This window comes from Pseudopipra pipra, chromosome 1 (assembly GCF_036250125.1).
Source record: "Pseudopipra pipra isolate bDixPip1 chromosome 1, bDixPip1.hap1, whole genome shotgun sequence".
Classification (NCBI taxonomy): domain Eukaryota; kingdom Metazoa; phylum Chordata; class Aves; order Passeriformes; family Pipridae; genus Pseudopipra; species Pseudopipra pipra.
The window spans coordinates 78,905,304-78,926,335 of record NC_087549.1 but is presented as its reverse complement, the minus strand read 5'-3'; the positions used below and the strand labels follow the sequence as shown (position 1 = coordinate 78,926,335).

The following is a 21,032-nucleotide window of genomic DNA, read 5'->3' as shown; positions in this document are numbered from 1 at the left end:
CAACAGATAACTTGTATGAGTTTTAATTTTGCTCAAGGGAATATACGGATCTGAAGTTCTTTCTGCAACATTTAAGCAGATTGTAACACCATGTCCTGCTGGATAGCTGCATGACCCTCTGGTGTATCAGCCACTGCTCCCAGTTTTGTGTCGTCTGCAAACTTGCTAACAGTACACTCTGCTCCATCATTCAGATCATGAATGAAGGTGTTGATCAGGACTGGAGCCTGTCTTGACCCATGGGTTACATTGGTTGATGTTATGGAGGCTAGTTAGTGACTTCCAACTAGACTTGTTGCCACTGATCACCATCTTTTGGGGATGACCATTTAGCAAGTTTTTGATTCACCTCACCATCTGCTCATAAAACCCTTAATTCAACAGCTTCTCTATGATGATCTTGTGGGATCTCTGCTGAAGTCAAGGTAGACAATATCCACTGCTCTCCTCTCATCTGTCAAATCAATCATTTCACCACAGATGTTTATCAAGTTGATCAAGCATGACTTTGAAGTCCTTTTTAAACCCCCTCTGGACTCTTCCTGGTGACTTACTTGTTCTTCATGTGTCTAGAAATGGAACATTAAATACTCCAAACCAAATTATTGGTACAAAGCTGGGGTTAAATACAGAAGTGTTATTATATATCTGTTGTTTCACAGATTGCACAGTGACAGATTGGAGATTAGAGACAGTGACTGGTGGGAAGGTGTTTTCTCTTTATCTTTAATTTACACATAGTATGGGAATTTATTTATTACAGTAAGAAGAAAAGTAAATTGCAACTGGAAATGGATATATGATTAAATTCCTTAAATTGTAATGGCGTGAATTGTGTTTGCACAACGTCCCATTAACATTACAATGACCATTATGAGAATGAATTCATGTTGTTCCATGCTCTGCTGTCATTATAACCTTTTTATTTCCACATAAGCATACTGTATTGTTGGAGTAAACAATATCAAATGGTGTTAATGCCAATTCCATCTCTGTTTAATTCTGTTGACTTTATTTGTCCAGTGCTTAGCGCTTACAGTGAAGGGCATAAGAAGATAAAATAGCGTAAGTATCAGAAGGTAAAAGTCTGACCTTCTTTAAGGGAAGGTGAACTTAGCCACGGTTATTTTTATAGTCAAAATTGCTTCTGTTATTTCAGGGCAATGCAGATATAAAGGGAAAAATCTTGAATGAAATCAAGCTAAAAACCATTTAGATTTTGTATGCTTACTTAGGAATTGATTAATCAGACAAACTTTGCAATAAGTTTTAAAGGAAATTCTAAAGGAACCCCAAATCCTAAATTGACTTTATTTCAGTTTCTTTATTTATGTTGGAATTAAAATACAATGCAAAACAAAGTGTCAAATACATATTAAAAATGAATAATGTTAAGATGGGAATATTTAAGATTTAGATACTTTGAACTTGTAACCTAAATTCCCTAGGAGGACAAAATTTACTTTACAAAATAGCATAAAAATAAAACTATGTTAGTTTCAGAAAAGGTAACAGCTGATATAATGACAAATCAGGCATGCCACTTATTTTCTGAGGCTGCTTTTTCACATAGCTGACATGGATAATTTAGATAAGATAAGATATTGACAAGATATTGTTCAAACAGCTCTTTGCCTGTTTTCACTACCTGGTTTGTCCATCTTTCTCAACTCTTGAGTAATGAAGAAATATACCATATTCTTCATTTTTTTTCACATAGAGGCTCTGCTCTCTTTCTTCTTTGCTGAATGTTTCTTGAAATATTCAAGACTAGTTACTTGCCTTTTAAAAACAAGAAAACCTATCAAAATTCTGGTATTTCTTTCCGCTATTTGTATATCTTATATTGACAACCATAAATAATGAAGTTATAGAGTAGATTTCTTCCTTCTGGCTGTATAAATTTAAGGTCCATAGTCTATACTTAAAAGTGTCTTCAGTTCAAATTGCCGTTCTGTGTTTTATATGACTTTGTAGATGGTCAGAAAATCCATGTATGAAATAATTTTCATTTAGGCAGCTGCACAATATTTGCCTTACAATCTTATGTGCTAAATGTGTTAATGATAAATTCTGAGAATCGCACTGGATACTAAATGAAGGATAAGGCGTTTAAAGTGTGATTTAAAAAATGAACACAGAATGCCCATATTGTTTATAGGACCAGCTACCATACATCTACACCTGATTGGCATGCACTTTTAGCTGTGAAATTGTGATAGATAAGCTTTATGTCTCTTTTTTTCATTTATGAAATGAACAGATTTAGATTGCAATGTTATTGCATGCTAAGCCTCTTTTTGTTAGTAACACAGTAATTCACTCAGGCTTTGTCTGTTCTCCTTGCACTGCTTAGTCCCACCTTTCAGTTTACCTCATCCAGAGCAGGACTTCATGGCTGTTTAGAGGCAGAACTAGTAGGGACTGAATGGCCAGCTTCTTAAACTGAAGATGTACCCTGTAAATCTATGAGAAAAGACTTAATGATGAGTAAAGTAACATAACGAAAGCAAACTTTATGCAATTTTATTCTCATCTTCTACTCCATTCCCCAGCTTAGATCATAGACAAAAAATATTTACAAAATGATCAAAACTTGAATAAGGTTTTGAAAAAACAGAGTCATTTCTTACAGTAAAAGCAGACCATTTACTTAAAAGTTTGACCATATTCTTATGCAACATTAACTAAATTAAAAAACTTTATGCTGAAGTTCCTTTCTGTAAAAGATTTATATCTGTCTAATTAAATGGCATGCTCTGAGTATGTTGATAACTTGCAATGTGCATTTCAGATCCTAAAGAAGAATACTTCTGTGTTGCATTTTTAAAAATTTATTTATCAGGTATTGTTTTGATTAGCTGAAGTTAGTTTGTGCTGTAGATGTATTACCTAATCATTACTGTAGTAAAGTGTCATGGCATAATAATAGCTCGCAAGACTGTGAAAATATCTATTTGACAAGCTGGGGAATGTAGCTCTAAAAGCTTGAGAGGGAAAGGCAAAGACAAAAACAACTTAGCAGAATGTGTCTTTTAAAAAAATCATATTTTTTTCTGTACAGATCTACTAAAGTAAGCTTGTAGCAAGGGATGATAGGATTCTAGATTCTACTCACCTAATATTAACTGGCTAAAATTTTGGCATCTGATCTTAGCAAATTGTCTATGATGTTTTCATAACTGAAGGGGGAAGAGTTAGATGCCAGACAAGAAAGCTAAATTTTATTTTGAGAAAGATGTTTGTATTAAGGTAGAAGAAAACTTACTGACATGCTATTCTAATAATGGACCATCAGTAGCCTAAATTACAGTGTAAACTCAATTAAATAAACCATTCATAAGAGCCTTGGATTTTAATGATATTGCAAGGCATGTTGCAGCATTCTTTAAAATGTGATTTTTAGCTGTGAAATTTTGGAATTCTGAAAGCTTTGGTTTTGCTTAGGATGTTGTATACCACCTTTTCATCTTATTAATCATTGCATCTATGTCTATGTATCATGTATTCTAACAATGTGTTATTAAGACCTTTCTCAAATTACTTATTTGTATGTATATATACGTATTAGAAATGCCTTTTTCGCTTGTCTCTTACCTGCACAAGAAAGGGTAGTCTCTTGAAGATATGTATGCAAGGTCTGGCCCATAGTCTGTTGGCTTACAAATTTTATGTAAATAATTTCACTTAGCTCACTGAAATAACTTTCTGTGAGAATGCAGTGAAACAGGTCAAAGTATGAAGTTTTTTTGTTTTGTTTTGTTTTGTTTTTTTGTTTTTTTTATGATACAGGAGGGATATATCCTGCATTGTTCCTTTGGTCTTTCATACTTACTGTCTGCTGGACATTACCTTGTAATTAACATATTTGGGCAACTTGCTTGCATTTATTTGCTGAGCCCTGCTATGCTGCTACTAGTATTTGAGCTAATTAGGACTAACACATATAGTTCTGTGTGAGTTGCAACCATTCCCAGTGTGCTTGCTGTTGAAGATAAAATCACTCATGTTCTGGAACATGAATATTTGTGTCTGATGTTTTACAAAATATGATACTCCTGAGCTTTGTGCTATGGGACCTGCATGAAAAGATTGCTAATGTATACAATACTGAGTAGAAGTGAAGTAAATGGAAATATGCCTATTAGTATTGAGAATGAGGCATAGAGAGAGGTAGCATTGTGCTACAAATTAAAGGGTACATCATCACAGTTGCCATAGCTTTCCTGTCTGCTTCAAAAAAAACAGTTTGAAAAAAAGATACATACAAAGAGGAAGATAATTTACTATCTGAGCAAGGGTAAATATAAAGGATGAAAAGTTGAGGTGAAAGTAGATATAAACAATAGAAAAGCCCTAGTCACTTGAAAAGCGGACAACTATTTAGAAAGGCCATTTCCACAAGTATTTTAATTATTGGGAGACTGACTGAAACACTGGAAAGAACAGTTGGAATAACAATGTAGATTTACTTTTAGAAATTCTCAGTTGCAGTCAACACTGCCCATGAATCTCTGTTGTGTTAGATCCATAGTTAGATACAGGATTTTTTCCTGACCCATCCTTGCCATTAATTCATTATTCTTTGTTTTCCTGTTTTGGTGATTCAAGGTTTTGAATCACAGAATCACAGAACAGGTCAAGGTGGAAGGGACCCACAAAGATCATCAAGTCCAACCCTTAGCCCTTCACTGGACCATCCCCAAGAGTCACATCATGTGCCTGAGAGTATGATCCAAATGCTTTTTAAACTCCATCAGGCTTGGTGCTGTGACCACTTCCCTGGCAAGCCAGTGTCCCACCACTCTCCGGGTGAAGAATCTCTTTCTAACACCCATCCTAAACCTCCCCTGACACAACTTCAGGTCATTCCCTCAGGTCCTGTCACTGGTCACCACAGAGAAGAGATCAGTGTCTGCCCCTCCTCTTCCCTTCACGAGGAAGTTGCAGACTGCAGTGAGGTCTCCCCTCAGTCTCCTCTTCTCCAGGCTGAACAGACCAAGTGATCTCAAATGCTCCTCATACAGCTTCACCTCAAGGCCCTTCGCCATCTTCATTGCCCTCCTTTGGATGCTCTGTAATAGCTTAATATTTTTCTCAGATTGTGGTGCTCAAAAATGCAATCTCATATGTGTATTTTCCTGAATTAGGAGGTAAATGGTGCAAAGTACAGATGTTTTCTTTTTTTTTTTTTTTTTTTTTTTTGTTTTTTTTTTTTGTTTTTTTTTTTTTTTGTTTTTGGGTGTTGGTTGTGAATTCTAGACTTCACATGTCTTTTATTTACACAGAACTTTCTCTTGAAAAAGTAGGACTTTCAGAATGAATGATCAATGATACAGTACAATGAATTACTTCATTATTGCAGCGCATTTCTTATGCAAGTTCTTGCTTAGAGGTTGTTCTGAGATGTATTTTACCACTAATCACAAGGCAGTAGAGTTCTTTTCTATGAATGTATGCCTGTATTTAATTATTTTCTAAACCAAATTAAAACAATTTTATCTTGGTATCATGTTCATGGAGGTCATGATTATTTAGTATTAATACAGTGTTTTCTTGAACAAATTAATATTTTATTCTTAATATTATCCTAAATAAATAATTTGTGCCTTTTTATCATTAATGACATAGGACAAATATGCTTTCCATTGATTGCAAATGTGCTGCTGTGCAAATGCCAATGTGATAGAGTTTACTTTATGCTGTTTTCTATAGTTTTAATTAAGCAATTAAAGAAGGCATCCAAAATAACTACATACAGTTTCCTGGTTGAAGAATATAAAGCTAAAGCCTATGAGAACATAAAGTATGCTAGAAAAAGAAAACTGACACTTTCCTGCTTAGCCTAAAATAACCTTAGGTACTTCAAAATATTAGCATCAGCAACAGTCAGAATGTATTAATAAATTTTAATTAAAAATGAGCTGATATGTAAAGCTTAGTTTATTTGTAGATCTCAACATCTAAGAACCGGTATTTGCCTTACCTTGATAACTACTGATTTAACTTACAGCATTGAATTACATAACACTGCCTAGTTTTTGACACAGATTTAGGTAAAAAAAAAAAATCACTGGTTAAAAGAACTTGGTTCCTAAAACAGTAATTAAGTTTATATCAATGGCACTTCTAAACTCCATCCTTGCTCGACAGCATCCAAATAAAATTATGGAGACAAGTAAATAAAATCCATATCTTCCTTTCAGAGTTGAAGAAAGGGAACAAAAAACTAAGCTGCAGCAACATATATGTAACACAGCAGCACTTGAGAAAAAACTCAGGGCTTCTGGTCTGTGTACCTGGCATTTTTATGTCTGTGGCATAAACAAAGCTTTTCTTCTCCATGCTGAGTCACATCGCAGGTGGGACAGACACTTTTTGTTTTCTTTGCAACTTTTCCTATCTGCTTAAAGCCCTTTCTGCATAGTGCTCTGAATTTCAGTGAGAACAGTCTGTACCCTTACCCAGACCTCCAACAAGATGGCCTAAGCAAAGCAAACCTAACTAAACTTCACAGGCAAAATGTCGCATTTGTTTCTGGTGTGATACCCTCATGTCATCGTGAGCATCCTTCTCAAGAGTCCTGTTCCTATGTATGTGATCTGTTATGAAAGTTTTGTGATCGTTACTTTTTTTGTAATAACATAAAAAACATTGTATCACAGAAGCTAAACAAAAATTTAATCACTGGATGAAATCACAAATTTAATAGTTTCATCTTGACTACAATGTACTGCAGGGGCTCTACCCAGTCAATTTGTTTCTCACTGCTACAAAATTTGAGGTCATAAGTGGTAAGTTGCTTGCTGTTGTCAGTGATTGGGTTGGTAATCATGAGTATTGACTGCAAAGCTTACAAACGCTGAAGCCATAAAGTTGTGTTATTAACATCAAAATAGTGCCATTAAAAGCTTTTTTCTACCTTGTCATTTCCAGGAAATCTTTTCCTGAATAAATAAAGTTTTAGGGAGAATTAATTTTAAGAGGATATAGAACTCAGAGAGAGAGAAAGCAGTGATCTTTACTTCTAGAAACTTACAGAAGCAAAGAAAGATATATTTTGATTATTCTTTTTTGAAATAATAGTTTTCTCTCAGTTATTTAGAGCCAAGGAAGCAGATAATTTTCCAAGACACAGAATAGGTGTATCTATGCTGTATGCTCTAAGAATCTGAAGAGGTCTAGCTATTCTGTAGGTAAATAAATTTCATTTTAAGGGCATCTCCAGGTAAGGGGATAATTTGAGAGAAAAATGCACAGGGTACAGGACTGGGACCTCCCCTTTTAGTACTGCACTGAGCATTACAGCACATATCTTGCTATGATGTTTGAAATTATCAAAGGTTTTTTTGCATTCCTTTTCTCTCCTCTTCATTCTCGTTGCTTTCTGTACTCTTGGATTGTTTACCACCTTTATTCTGTCATCACTGGTCACCACGCTACAGTAGTGTATACAAAATATCAATGTCTGCATAAGTATAACTGGAATATCTACCACATCAGTAAGGCAGAAAAAAAAAACTTCTCAAAGAGGGGAAAAAGCGATCTTAATTTGACTTGATTGTATATCTGGCAGATTTTGTACAGTTTTCACTGCTTTTTTACTTTCTTCTCAGTCTGCATGGAGCATAAAGTACTTTGAATATTTGTGTAATCATTTGGAGGTTTGGATTTGGGTAGCTATGTGTACTATACTTGTTAGGATTCTACCACAATCCAAAACCAATCCCCATGTTTTTATCAGTTGTGACATAGGGAATGATTTTTGCTCTTAGGTCATTCACCTCATGGATTTAGCTTGGATGTTTCATCCCCAGTTGCTGTTCTAAATTCCAGGCAATGATATATCTCTTACAGCCTTAATGAAAGTCTCCCTGCCAGCAGTATCATACAGTAGTATTATCCCATGTTCTCCCATAGTCCTAATGTACAAGTATCTGTTTTTCTGCAATCATTTGGGAGATCTGAATTTAAAAAAAAGCTTTTGTTGTAAAACAAAGCAAAACCAAACAAAAATGAAGAAAAAAAGTGTGATTAAACAGAGACTATTTGGAGAGCAGAAAGGCAAGGTTAAAGAGGGAAGTTTATTTGGCTATTTTTTTACATACTCTTTGAAATATATGTGTGATCTAGATCTAGTCTTATAGACAATATGAATCAAGCATAGAAATTGTAACTGAATTTATGCCTAGTATTGGGCAGTCTTTTCATTTCATTGATTCAATTTTGAGTACAGATCAAATGAGATATCAAAAAAATTAGAATTTTCTAGTTTCCTGACACTAGTTTTGTGCTTATGATTACTTTTAAGATTTTTTCCAGTATCTTAGAACAGACTGTGTTTTGGTTTTAAAAAATGGTGAAAGTGCCATGTGTTTTATTTCTCAGTTTCATTTTTTTATTTGTGAATCCTTTGGCATACTGAGTGGCTGTATAACACATGGTAGGGCTAGCACTGTCTGCCCTCCGGTGATATATAAAATTCTTCACTTGAATCTCATGATTATTTGCTGAACAATCACCATAATTGTCCCATCTGCCTCCATTTCTTTCTGGTTATAAGCATCCTTCCTCTTAGTCCTTTCCCCTTTCTCTACTATCCATGGCCTCAGGCAGGTCACTTGCCCTCTCTGCTAATGCTTCTCCATCTGTAAAATGGGAGTAATCTGAGTTTTTGGGAAGATTAATTAGTGAATTAATATTTGTAAAGCACTTGAAAGATGAGAAGCACTAGATAAAGTCTAAGTAGTGTAATTATTATTCTCAGAAGTGCCTTCATGAATAAGGGAAAAAAAAGATACAAGATTTTGGCAAACTCTGATTAATAATCAGTATAGATGGTTCTGGAGACAGATGAACACAGGCTAGTTGGCTATGCTAGTAAAGAGACAAATTAATATGAATTAATATGTAATGTTTGCATTTTTTATCCACTATTTGTAATACTACACATTTAATATTATACATTTTCACATCAATCACAAACTCCAGTCTGCAACCACGAGAGAAAACGCAACTGTATTTAGGCAGCAGGGCCTGTTACCTTCCAGCTGCCACATTCTTCTACTCTCACTCCTTATATGTGAGTGTGTTTTAAACATGTTACTTACTGCAGATGAAGATAGAACTGAGAGAGTAACTGAGAATAAATATTTTAAGGTAATATCCTACAGTCTCAGCTTTGCATTGTGAGTATAACACCGTCTTCTCCACCTTCCACCAAAAGCAGGTAATTTCTTACTGCTATAATTAAGCCATCTTTCATTCCTCTATATTCAGAAAATGGGGAAAGAGAGGCTAATGGCTCAAAATGACTATGGTCACATAATGATACTTCCTGTCCAGAAAAGATACAATTATTAAACTGAAGAATTTTTTTTTTTTTATGTATGATATGATTAATCTGTCTTATGTGGCTAGGGAATTCTATTCAGTTTAACCAGTGGAGGCCAAATTTTATTACTTAGCCACTGTCTCAAACCATATCATTTTCAAAAGAGATAACAGGTGGCTGTCCTTTGTGGAAGCATGTTCTCTTCCAATATGTTTCCAGAGCAAGATCGTATTAAAGAAACAGTTTCAGCATTCTCTGTACTGGTTTTTGGCAGCAAGCTGCAGTGAAATAGAGTTTAAGATGCCACTGCTTAATTGCTTTTGCAGGATACAATGCCCAAGTTTTTGATGACAGACCATTGCCTCTGTTTTCCTGAGTGAAGAGGCTGCAGCTGAAACATGGCTTTTTCTTGGGCTGCCTAAGCTAAGGAGGCTGGTTTTCTTCTCCATTCTCCTCCTGCCCCCTTCAGTTTCCTGCTGGCTAGAACAGAATGTCACATTTCATATTGTGATCTGATTCTGTGTCTTCTGATCTTCTGAAATGTTGGCATTGATACATCCAATTGGAAATAATGACTACAGGATGGAAAAATTAAGACGATATCTTTGTATATTATTGCCTCTTCATTCTTTTTTTTTCTGCTGATCATCTATAAGGTAAACCTTAGGAAACCTTATAATCACAAAGGCTCATGAGACTGATGTTTTTGAATTGCAAGATACAATCAAAAGCAGGCAAATGAGGAATAACATGCAGGTCTACAAAAGGAAGCTATGTTTTTGTTCTGAATTTTGACTATAGATAAGCAAACTAATGGGGGAGCAATATGTAGCATGTTGTCTGTACTAGGAGGGTGTTAGAAGGGTTAATCATGTGAGTGGTATGAACAGTAAGAAAACTTTACAGCTGCTAATCGGTGTCAGCATCTTTGTACAAGATCAAAATCTTTATGTTCCTTGGTATCTAAAAATAAGATCTATATACATTACACACTTCAGCTTCTTTATGTCATGAAAGCCACTTAACTTATTAGACACTTGGATGCAGTACAATGCTTTCAGGAGTAATAGTCTTGCCATTAGGCACATGGAAGGAACTAAGTAACTTACAAGCCTGATAGGCTCTGAAGAACCTGGGATGAGGGACTGCCTTACCCTCTTGTTCACTGTCACCTTGGTGTGGTGTAGTTTGAGTATTCCTAACCTAAGTGCTCACCAGCATGGTCCATGTGAAGGGAGAGTGCTGATCCCGAATGAGAGCTTGTCTTACTGGCTACTATTCCCATCAGCCTATTCTTTCAGGGCTTGGCATAATAGTGCCACAGGCACTCTCTATATCATAGTCCAGCCTTCTTGGAAGTTGTCCTTTACAGACAATGGGCTGGTGTCTGTTGTGTGAGAGAAAACTTGCTTCAGACTGTGAAGAATGAGAGATAAGGAGGAATTAAAACATTTCCAGTTGTGCTTCTTTACAGCATTTCCAGCTCCTCCTGAACAGAAGTTGAGGAAATGTGATACTAAAAGCAATTTTGTTAGCACTTGATTCCCTTTCATGCATATGATTTTTTATGTGTATATGGAAAAAATGCAGCTATTATTCTGCCTGTTTTTTCCCTCTATACCTATCCATTCTAACACTGACAAAAAAAGAGAGCAAGAAAACAAGGAAGGAGGAATATAAAAAGAGATCAGGAAAATAATTATCGGAGAAGAAAGCTAGAAAGTGCTTGTAGTGGAATTGTGTAAGAAGAAACATTAAGGAATGAGCAAGTGGAAAGAGAGAAGATTAAGGTAAGAAACAGGATGATTTCTATGCCTAGAGAACAAGTACATGAAAATAATCTGAAGAGAAAAAGCAGATGTTTAAGAAAGAATTTGAAAAAAAACAGATTAAAAAATTACTCTAGACTGGACAAACTGAAAAAAAGAAAAGCAGCAGCATATAAGAAAAAACAGTCAAGGCTGAAATTAAAAGTAAAACCAAACCAGAACAATTAAAAAAAAAAAAAAAAAAGAAACAAAACCAAATTCCCCATAGTTAGAAGACTAAAATCTAATCAGACAAATGCAAGTTAGGATTGCGGGAAAGTTCATTTTAGTTAATGTTTATATAGGTTACCATATTTTTCTGAGCTTTTCCAGAAACCAATAACATCTGAACAATCTTAGGCAGAGATGTTGTCACTTCCTAAGATCTGATTTTCTCTAGGTATTATAAAAGCCCTGTGGTTCCCCTGAAAAATGGACAGATATGATGTTTTATGACACTGAAAATGTGGCCCTTAAAGTGTGTTAGATTTATAGTGTTAGTCTGAGTAAGTAGCAGACAGGCTTCAGCTATAAAAATGCCAGGGAGAATCCCGAGACTAAATTGCAGTTCAGTTTTGTCTCCTTTGAGGGGACAAGCAACCCCTCCTTATGCACAGAGACAGGAACATGGAGGCTAATGGATGGGTGTAAGATATTTATGTGGTTACAAGCAGTACATTGCACCCCTGCACATGACTTTCTGCACTATCCTCTCTCCCTTGTCCCTGCATGCTAAAACAAGTTGATGGCAAAAGGGAGTGAGCAGAGAGATTTTACTGGGAAGTTGTAAATTGCTGCTGAGACAGATCATACCACAAATCACACTGTTCCCTTCACCTGAACAAGAAGGATGTGAGGGAGGAATTGTACTTTAGAAAGGATGTCCCTGAGTCATTCTGTCTCCCACATTCCTATTGTGGTGCAACTTGCAGGGTGCTCCTATTTTTACTGTTATGCCTAAAGGAGGTCTACAGCCCCCAGCAAAAAGGAGACTCAAATCAGAAACTGCACATCACACGTTGCTGCAAAAGCATGCCCTTGGTTACAGCTGTTTAACTTTTCCAGCTGAACTGCATAGGTGTATTGCTGACAGAAATTTTCAGCAGAGAAAAACTACCTTCAAATACAAAGTTTTCTTTGCCCTGTAGAGTGCATTCTAGTAGTCCTGAGATTCTCAATCCATACAGAAAAACATACCAAACGGACTGAAGAGAATTTGGATTCCATGTCTTAAATGAAGTGCCTTTATAATATATATCTGAATAAATAGTATTGCAAGCACGTATAATATTCAAATAATTATCCATTATGTTTCCTTTTTTATAATTATGGACAACAATAATTTACTTGGTGCTTGAACATGAACTCTATGTTTTTCTCAGATGGTAACAAAACTGAAGAGGCATAATCAAAACAGCGGTGGCCTGTTTCCATCTCACATCTTTTTTCTACCTTTATTTTTTTTTCTCTCTACTAGATCTGAATATATTCTTAAAAACACTGTCCCTCTGTGTTTCCTTTCACTTATAGGGCTCTGTATCCTCTTTACCTCTAAGTTCCCTACTCTTGCAAAGCATAATGTTCTTAAATAGCTTCCAGGACTGAATTGTAGAGTATTTAGTCACCACCTGCTTTCATTTGTTTAGGCATTTTGTGGACCTTTACTTAAATCCAGGTGGACGTTTACTTAAATCCAGGGTTACTTGTGCTTCCTAAATATCTCAAACATTTTGGGAATTCCTCCAAGGAAACAGAAATCACTAACATTGAAATGTCTCAGTATACAAGGCTAACTTAATAAAAGCGTACAATGAAATTCAAACTGCACTTTGCATAACATAATCCAAAATGTCTAACAGAAGCATCCTGTGCTACTTTCCTTAATATTTGGAAGTCTGGCCTAAGTAAAAAGTATGCTACTGATTATTACTGCTAAACTGGGAGTGAGAGCAGTGATCAGATAAGAGAAACACTTAGATTTTTTCTGAGCCCCTAGTGGTACCAAAAGGAGAAGCCTGATGAAGTCAGCAGTTTTCTACTGAGTATGACTGGGATTCAGCTGTCTCCTTCCATTCAGATCACATCTTTACCTTAACATCAAGAACCTGTGGAATAAGGTGCTGTACTAAAGCACTGAATGTTCGAGATTAAACCCTAGATTCAAAGAAGTTTCCTGTGTTGTCTGTATTTACTGTGGCCAGAAAGTTTGGAAATAAGGTTGGTCTTTGAGATTTGCTGTAGTATTCACTGATGAGAAATTGCACTGCTTTTACATGAGATCTCACTAATAATAAATCTGCTGTACAGTTCTACTTAAATCAATGCAGCTATGCTGATGTAAGCCAGATGAGAATTTGGAGTTGCATCTGCTCAGCTTGTGCTTTTGAAATTAATGAGGATGAGAGTAAAATTTCAGTGCTAAAGTGCATGAGAATTGTCAGGCACTACTAAGAGTTAACTAGACTCATTGTTCACAGATGCCATAGGGAAAAAATGGTTGCCAAAATGCAGAAAATACGTGGTTGTGAAAGTTCAAATGGTCCAAATGTGGGGTTTTTTTCAAAGCATTTTTAATGTCTTTAAGTGGTTTATTATTTGTGTGTTTTTATCTGGAGAGATGAAAGATTAATATGGTTTCAGTCCATCTCTTCTATGAAATCTTTTATTCTCCTGGTTTTGCTGCTATCCTAGACTATTCACACACCTTATTTGTACTTACTGTTTTTCCAGCTAAAATTAATTACTTATTAGAGAAAAAGAAATTATTGAGCAAATTGGCACTCTCAGTACATCTCATGTAGTATCTTTTTAACACCAAAGGATCTCTTTAACTGTAGAAAAAGAATAATTCTCTATATTGGAGCTATGGGTGTAGATGCAATTCACTTCTAGTTCTTTCTGTTTCTGAGCATCAACAAAGCTGATGTACCTGACTGTGTAATTTAGACCAGCAGAAAATTGTGACTATATAGGCATATGGGTGAATTCATTACTTTTCTTACTGTTCATCTATGACCTTTTATTCTGTATTGAATTTCCATAGATGCATGGTGAAGTATTGTCTCTGTAGTGCCTCTGAATCAAAGATCTTTATGAGAATATTAAGAAACTAACACTACTATAATTTTCTGAATTTATTTTGGCATTCGGTCTATTCAAATGACCAGTTTGGGAAATATAACTCTTTCTAAAAATGTTATTAATCTTTTAAAAAATTACTAGTGAAACATCAGTAACTAATGACCTTGACAATAAAAATACAATGGATTATACAATTATGTTAGTTGGTCAGGGATTTTTTCCCCATGATTAGTATCGTGTCCATGAGGTCATGTTTTTACTTCTCTTTGAGGGACAATACTGAACAAAGAAATTTTTCTTGTGTATTCATTTTAAATTCTGTTATGATTTTAAAATATTATCACACACGTACATATTAATTCTTTCTGTAGCCATGGCTTGGGGTAGTGAATTCAAAAGGTTGCTCGTTTAATATATTGACTCTTTTGTATAAGAATGATGTGCCAAGAAGGGTCTCTAATTTTTTTTTATCCATATAAGTAATTATATGATGCCCTATTGAAGACATTACTTTACTGATCTCCTTGTGCAGAACAAACTCTTGTCCATTTATTGAGATGACTGATAGGAATTGCATTCAAAATTTTAGGTTACATTAGGGTTAGGAACAGGACCCAAAAGAATAGACTTTTCTTCAGTTATTTAGACTGTAACAAGATTTATGAGTGATTCAAATTATTGTTTCCTTTTGTTAACACTAAATTTAAAATGCCAATGTCTTACACAATTGTCTAATAGTACAGTAAGTCCCAGCTGTTTCTGCACAAACTTAAATCGTGTTGTCACTTCAAATTTTTTTCCTTCATGCTTCAGTCCCTCCTCTGGATCTGCTGTTTTCTTTTACAGACTGTTATTTGTGGTGAGAAACAATTAAAATAATTCAGTCACACAGTATGAACTTCTAATGAATGTTGACTTTTAAACCTTAAAAAGAAAATCAGAACATTAAGTGTGAAAGATTACTTTTTATATTATTAAAGTAAAACTTTTAGTATAAAATTACTGAAATATATTTGAAAATGAGATGGTAACAGGAAAAGTATTCCTGATATGCAGATCTCATAGGTTGTAGAACATCAGTTTAATAGAAGTGCTGAAAATTCCAGGGCTGGTGAGAGTTGAGATTCAACTAAATAAAACAGCAAGAAAGCTGAAATTGGAAGCTTACAAGAATGGCAAATAAATAGTCTTAATAAGGTCTTTTTCATATTTAATTTCTTTCCTGGTATTTGAAATCATAAATTATACAATGGGTAGCTGTGGATTACATGTTTCACGAAGGATGCCATGTCAGAACATCTGAGATTGTAAGTGTGGGGATGACTTGCCACCCATTCCCTGGTACAAAGGTATGGGTAAGGAAAGCAGCTTGTTTTTCAGTGAGGGTTGTAGCAGCAAATCACTGTAGTCTTGACACATGAAACACTTTAGTCAAGATCAAGATTGTGTTTATGTTTCATATTAAAGTGTGTAAAAGCCTTCTTATTTATTTAATTATTTGATTAATTATTAGTTTCTTACCATTAGTCCCAGGGCAAATGTGAATCCCTGGCTGATAGATATTCAATAAATCACACTAAAAGATAACCTGTGTTGTAAAAGATTTACTGTCTGAATATGTACTATTGCCAAAGACAATTATTATCCAGATTCTGCACATAGAGGAGCTTTTGATCTGTGGAAGAGAGAGGCACTTCTAGAGGAGGATCCTGAAAATTATATGGTTACCACTGCTAGGGGAGAAAAATTGATCTCTTACTACTGATTGTGTAGTGAGAAATTGGGGCATGTAGAATTATTGCACTTAGATTATTGTTTCTTAGGTATTACAGTTAGAGTGAGAAATCATTGTCTTCTGTCTTGCTAAATAAATTGGAGATTCAAACCTTCATGGTTACTTCTGAGTGATCTAAATCACACAATACTCTTTTCTCTGTATTAACGAGATTTCTGAAGTGAATGCCTTCAGAAAGTAAATATGTAATGCATTTTCTTTGCCGTTTGTTTAACAACTTAAAATTTGCTTTCTTGACTGCTTATCTAACTGAAATACAATTACATAAATTTACCTGAAAAATGTAGAAAACCTGACGAAAAATAAAGTGATTAAGAATTCTCGTATATGTTTAAAATTAGCTTTGTTTCAGCACTCATAGAGTAACTTATGCTAACTACATATGAACTAGCAATGCTACTGTAGGTTCCAAATCTTCTTCTTTAGTTGCTACCAAAATATCCATTTTCCCTTTTGTATTGGTGCTTCAGATCAGCATTTCTAAATATGTTAGAATTGGTATTTCCATAGATAAATATGAACGGAAAATTGAGTTAACTGGCTAGTGCCATATTGTCATCCAAGAACAGGAAAAAAAGATGAGGACATTCATAAAAGGTGACACACTTTGACCATGTAAGCCTGAATACTTGGTACACAAGAGTCTGGTTTCTCTAATACCCTTGAAACAAAAATAATGAATACACCTCACTCTTCTTTCACTCTGCTTTTTCTTTTCCCATCTAAATTTAAACTGTCATCTTTAATAGATTTATTTGTACCAGTATAAGTGAAAAGCAAGCTAGATTCTTTAAACGCATTTCTAGTTGGTTTTCCCCCTCTGCTGTAAAAGAGGGAAGAACTTGTGTGCTGTGTTGTTGTGCTTTGCTACTGATTTTATCCCCATGTTGAAGAGTCCTTTCTGTACTAGTTTGGCATTCTTTTTCTACATTTTATTTAACTGCCACATACATACACTTGTTAAATAATTCTAGTCTGCTTGGGTTTTGTTGTTCTCTCCTTTTTCTTTCCATGGTGATTGATTGCCATCTGGGGGCCAACATGAGCCCACCATGCTAATTTCACTTATTCTACCCATTAACTGCTATTGTCTCCGGGGTCAGAGACAAATGTATGAATCCACTTTATCTCTCAGCTTACAGGATATCTCATACAGTGAGCCTTGTATGACAGAACGGCTACATCAGCCTCTAATTACTCAGCTTTACCCTCCGTTGAATGCCGGTGCACCTTGAGAAACAGCATGCAAAAGCACATTTGTTTAAGTCCTCAGATGGTTAACATTGTGCATAACCTCCTCGCAAATTACAGCCTCAGCTGCAGCACATCCATTAGTCTGGAAGAATGAAGATTCCCAAGCGGCCCTGGTGCCTTTCCCAATTCCCTCGCGACCCGCCAATCCTCTCAGCGCTTTCTCTGCATGTAGGGAGTGTTCAGAGCTAATCAGGTCAATGATCATCTCACGGCTCAGGGGACATGACAGGAGCCTATCACAGCAGTTACAGGATCTTCCAGACCTGAGCACGCTTGCTGAGAATCGCCTGTTAAGAAACATTGCTTTGGTGCCTCTTCTCTCACTCCCTAGCAGCCTCTGAGGATTTCAGCTGATCTCTCTCTCTCTCTCCTCTAGACAGTGAGGAGTTCAACGAAAAAAAGGCAGAGCAGCATGCAGCTATCCGGAGGGTGTTGATTGAAACTTAGGATTCCCCCTCAGATCACCGTTGATTGGACTGATGCTCCAGCGTTACCAGAGAAAAGATTTCAATTAAGGTAAGTGCTGCTTTGTCTGTCTGACTGCATCGTGCCGAATTTCTGCATTGAAAGTTCGAGTGGAGTGAACTGCCAGCCTGCACTGCAGCAAGGGAGCCCGCGCCGCCCGGCAGGAGAGGGCTGGGGGCAGAGGCGAGTGTCCCAGCCTGGAACGCCTCTCTGGAGGAATTCGAATTTTAAGCAGCATCTTATGAATGGCTGCAGTTATTTCCAATCCGGTAGTTCTCAGAAGCTTGCAAAAAAAAAAAAAAAAAAAGCAAACCAAAAAAACCCAAAACAGAAACACCCCCCCCCCCCAACCAACCAACTGTTAGAAGCATGCAGGGCTGTGAGAAGGCAGGAGGAAAGGCAAGCACACTTTTCCCCTTTATACGTGTATTTGAGGAATCACAGCAGCTGGAAAGAAAAAGTACATTATGGTAAAACTTAATTCTGAATAAGGAGCGTCATTCCTGCACCAGCTGGAACTCGTAGATGCAAGGCTTCAAAATCTCATGGCATTAAAACGAGATAGAAAGGGCTTTTTGAAATGTGAGTCAAGAATATGCATGCAGCTTTCCAGGCTACCATCAGGCTGAGGACTGTGACTGGCATCTAGAATGTTATCCTCTCAGAGGCTGGTGGGATTTGGATAGTTGCTCTCTCAGGATTAGCAGTTCTGGTGTGTGTGGGGAAAAGAGTGAGTAGGGGTGCTGTTTAAATACGAGTGGCCAGAATATTAAATTGGTTGTTAGGGGGGAGACTAGTGTTTGATTGAAGAGAGAGAGGATGTATTTTTTCATGGGGTGATAGAAAGTGAGGCATATCAAAAGAAATAGATTGATACTTGAAGATCTTTATCTAGAAAGAAAAAAGAGAGTAGATGAGAAAGGCTGTCTTGAAAGATTAAATAAGTAATAAGAAAGCATCAGGGATTCTTAAACAGCCAGGAGTTAGCTATCTATGTACTTATGGCATATCCACCCTCAAATATCTAAATTGAACTGAGTTGGATAGTCTCAGTCAAGTCCACACTTGATAGCTATGCTGTCAAGGGATATAATTAAGGATCTTGTAAAGAGCCCAAACTTTTTAATACTGTAAAGGACCAAATTAAGATCTGTTGTATTAAACATGTCAATGTTCTCTCTGTTATCTACAAAAGTTAACATATTGTGTTTAAAAGTCTGTCATAACAGGAAGAAAAGATCAGTAGAAAGTTAAGTGATTTCAAATCTTCATGGCTTAGATAAATGTATAACTCCTAGGCAGTTTATGAAAGTGTGAATTAATTGCACTTCTTTTTTTTTTTGCCAATACTGTTTATTGTCATTAAATGGTTATCATCCACTGTTGTATATACAATTCACATCTCTATATCATGCATTAAAAACTCAGCTATTCGATATGGAAATATACCTCTCAAGCCTCTGCCCTGCTCCACTCCTCCTCTCCACCCCACCCCACCACGCACTCCACCCTACCCCCCCCAAATTAAAAAAAAAAGGAAAAAAAAAAGAAAAAGAACAATTCAGGGAAATGTTGGTTAACTCCGTTTTGTTACTGATTCCATTAGCTTTTCCAGTGAGAAATACTAGTTCTCTTTCTTACGAAACCATTAACATAGGAGAAAAAGACCTGAGGTTTTGGGGGAATAGTCAAAGAATACTGACAGTTTTAACTGTATATCAGTATATTTTTCTTCTTGAAAATGATTTTTGAAAGTTATGTTTGTTTGGTTTTTTTGGAAAAGAAGATTATTTTGGAAATAGTTAACAGGCACTGATCCTTATTTTGTTGTAGCATATGGTTCACTTCTTTTTTTGTGTTACAGTTATATGAAATTTACTAAATTTTGTGCTTCTTCTACCCAGAGATGTAAGTCTTGACCAGGTTAGAAATATTTCAATGTATATATGAGCTTCCATTATATCTGTCTTCCCATTTTTTCTTTCATGAATAATCAGTGGTTTGTCAGCATAATTAATATTCTTTCATATACATCAGAGTATTCATTATAAAAAAGGTCGAAATACAATAACTTAATGTACTGCATGGAAAAAAATTTCAAGTGTAAAAGAATTGCAGTTGCAGACATCCAGGTTAAATGAAAATAACTGGAAGTTCCATTCCAGTCTTTCACAAGGTCTGACTACAAACATTGTTTGACATGATGGCTTTGTTCTTCTTTTGTCTCACAAAGCTGTTGTTGTAAGTAAAAAATAAATAAGTCACACTTTCATGACAGTATGTCTGTGGGTTTCTAAACAAGTCTTACAAATACACTTACATCTCTGTTATTATTTTACAAGATCACATGTTCTATCTTCTTCTAAGTGAAGAGTGCATACTTTCCAGTGTACCAGCTTCAGACATTTTATGACATGACAGTTTACCTAACACAGGGAAATGCTGTTTTTCCTCATGTTTTGAGAAAAACACACAATAACAGTATAATTATTTTCTGATCATTTCCACTGCTGAAATGTGGGCTTCTTCATATGTAGTTATGGTCCTCATAAAGTGATCTCAGCAAATGGGAAATAACATTCCTCATTAAACAAATATTTTGGGGCATCTGACTTACTGAAGTTTTTCAGATTTGTTAAACATAGGAAGACAGGTTACACAGGAAGGCACTGGAAGACATGTCAGTATAGCCTAGTTCCCCATCTTGAACTTTTTCTTTACTCTAGGGCCATATCAAATACTATTAAATACATAACTGTATGCAGAGTTCAAATTTATTTCAGATATTTCAAGTTCTTCGAATGAGGTCAGTGTTAAATTTTTTGCCTAAAGCTATGTCTCCTTATTACTGACAGATGTATGTGATTACTACCTGGCCCAACTCCATTGAAAGTTAGTGTTTGATGCTATTGCTTTAATATTTTAGGAGATTTTTAGGGACATTTAATAAATTGAGGTTTGGAAATGGATAAAGCAAAGGGAGCTCTATGAAAGGTGACATAAAACCAAACATAGAACAACAAGGAACAGTTCTGTTAAAACAGAGACAGTGATATGTGAAAGAGAAAACAACTGTTAATAACTATAGTTCATAATCCAGATAATGTAAAATAAAGAGATATATTATATCATTTCAAGAAGATAGGGTGAGGGTGAGATAGAATAAGCTTCAAGGGCTAATGAAATTCCACAGCTGCGTGGAGAATTTGCTTTACCTGAAAGGGAGGCTTTTCAAACCCCTTGTTATTAACATGCATTGAAGAACTAACATCAGCTTTCCTGGCAAGACTGTTGT

At 35.7% G+C, this 21,032-nt stretch overlaps 1 protein-coding gene across 9 annotated transcripts in view; it reads left to right on the top strand.

Annotated features, from left to right (window-relative positions):
• Positions 1-21,032, top strand: part of CDH12 (cadherin 12) — a 576,725-nt gene that overhangs the window by 333,567 nt on the left and 222,126 nt on the right. For 7 of the 9 annotated variants that reach the window (XM_064662120.1, XM_064662078.1, XM_064662065.1 and 4 more), the window contains one exon: positions 17,649-17,788. The gene's annotated coding sequence lies outside the window, so the exon portion shown is untranslated. The remainder of the gene's footprint in view (positions 1-17,648; positions 17,789-21,032) is intronic. The other 2 variants (XM_064662095.1, XM_064662110.1) reach the window with 1 other exon arrangement.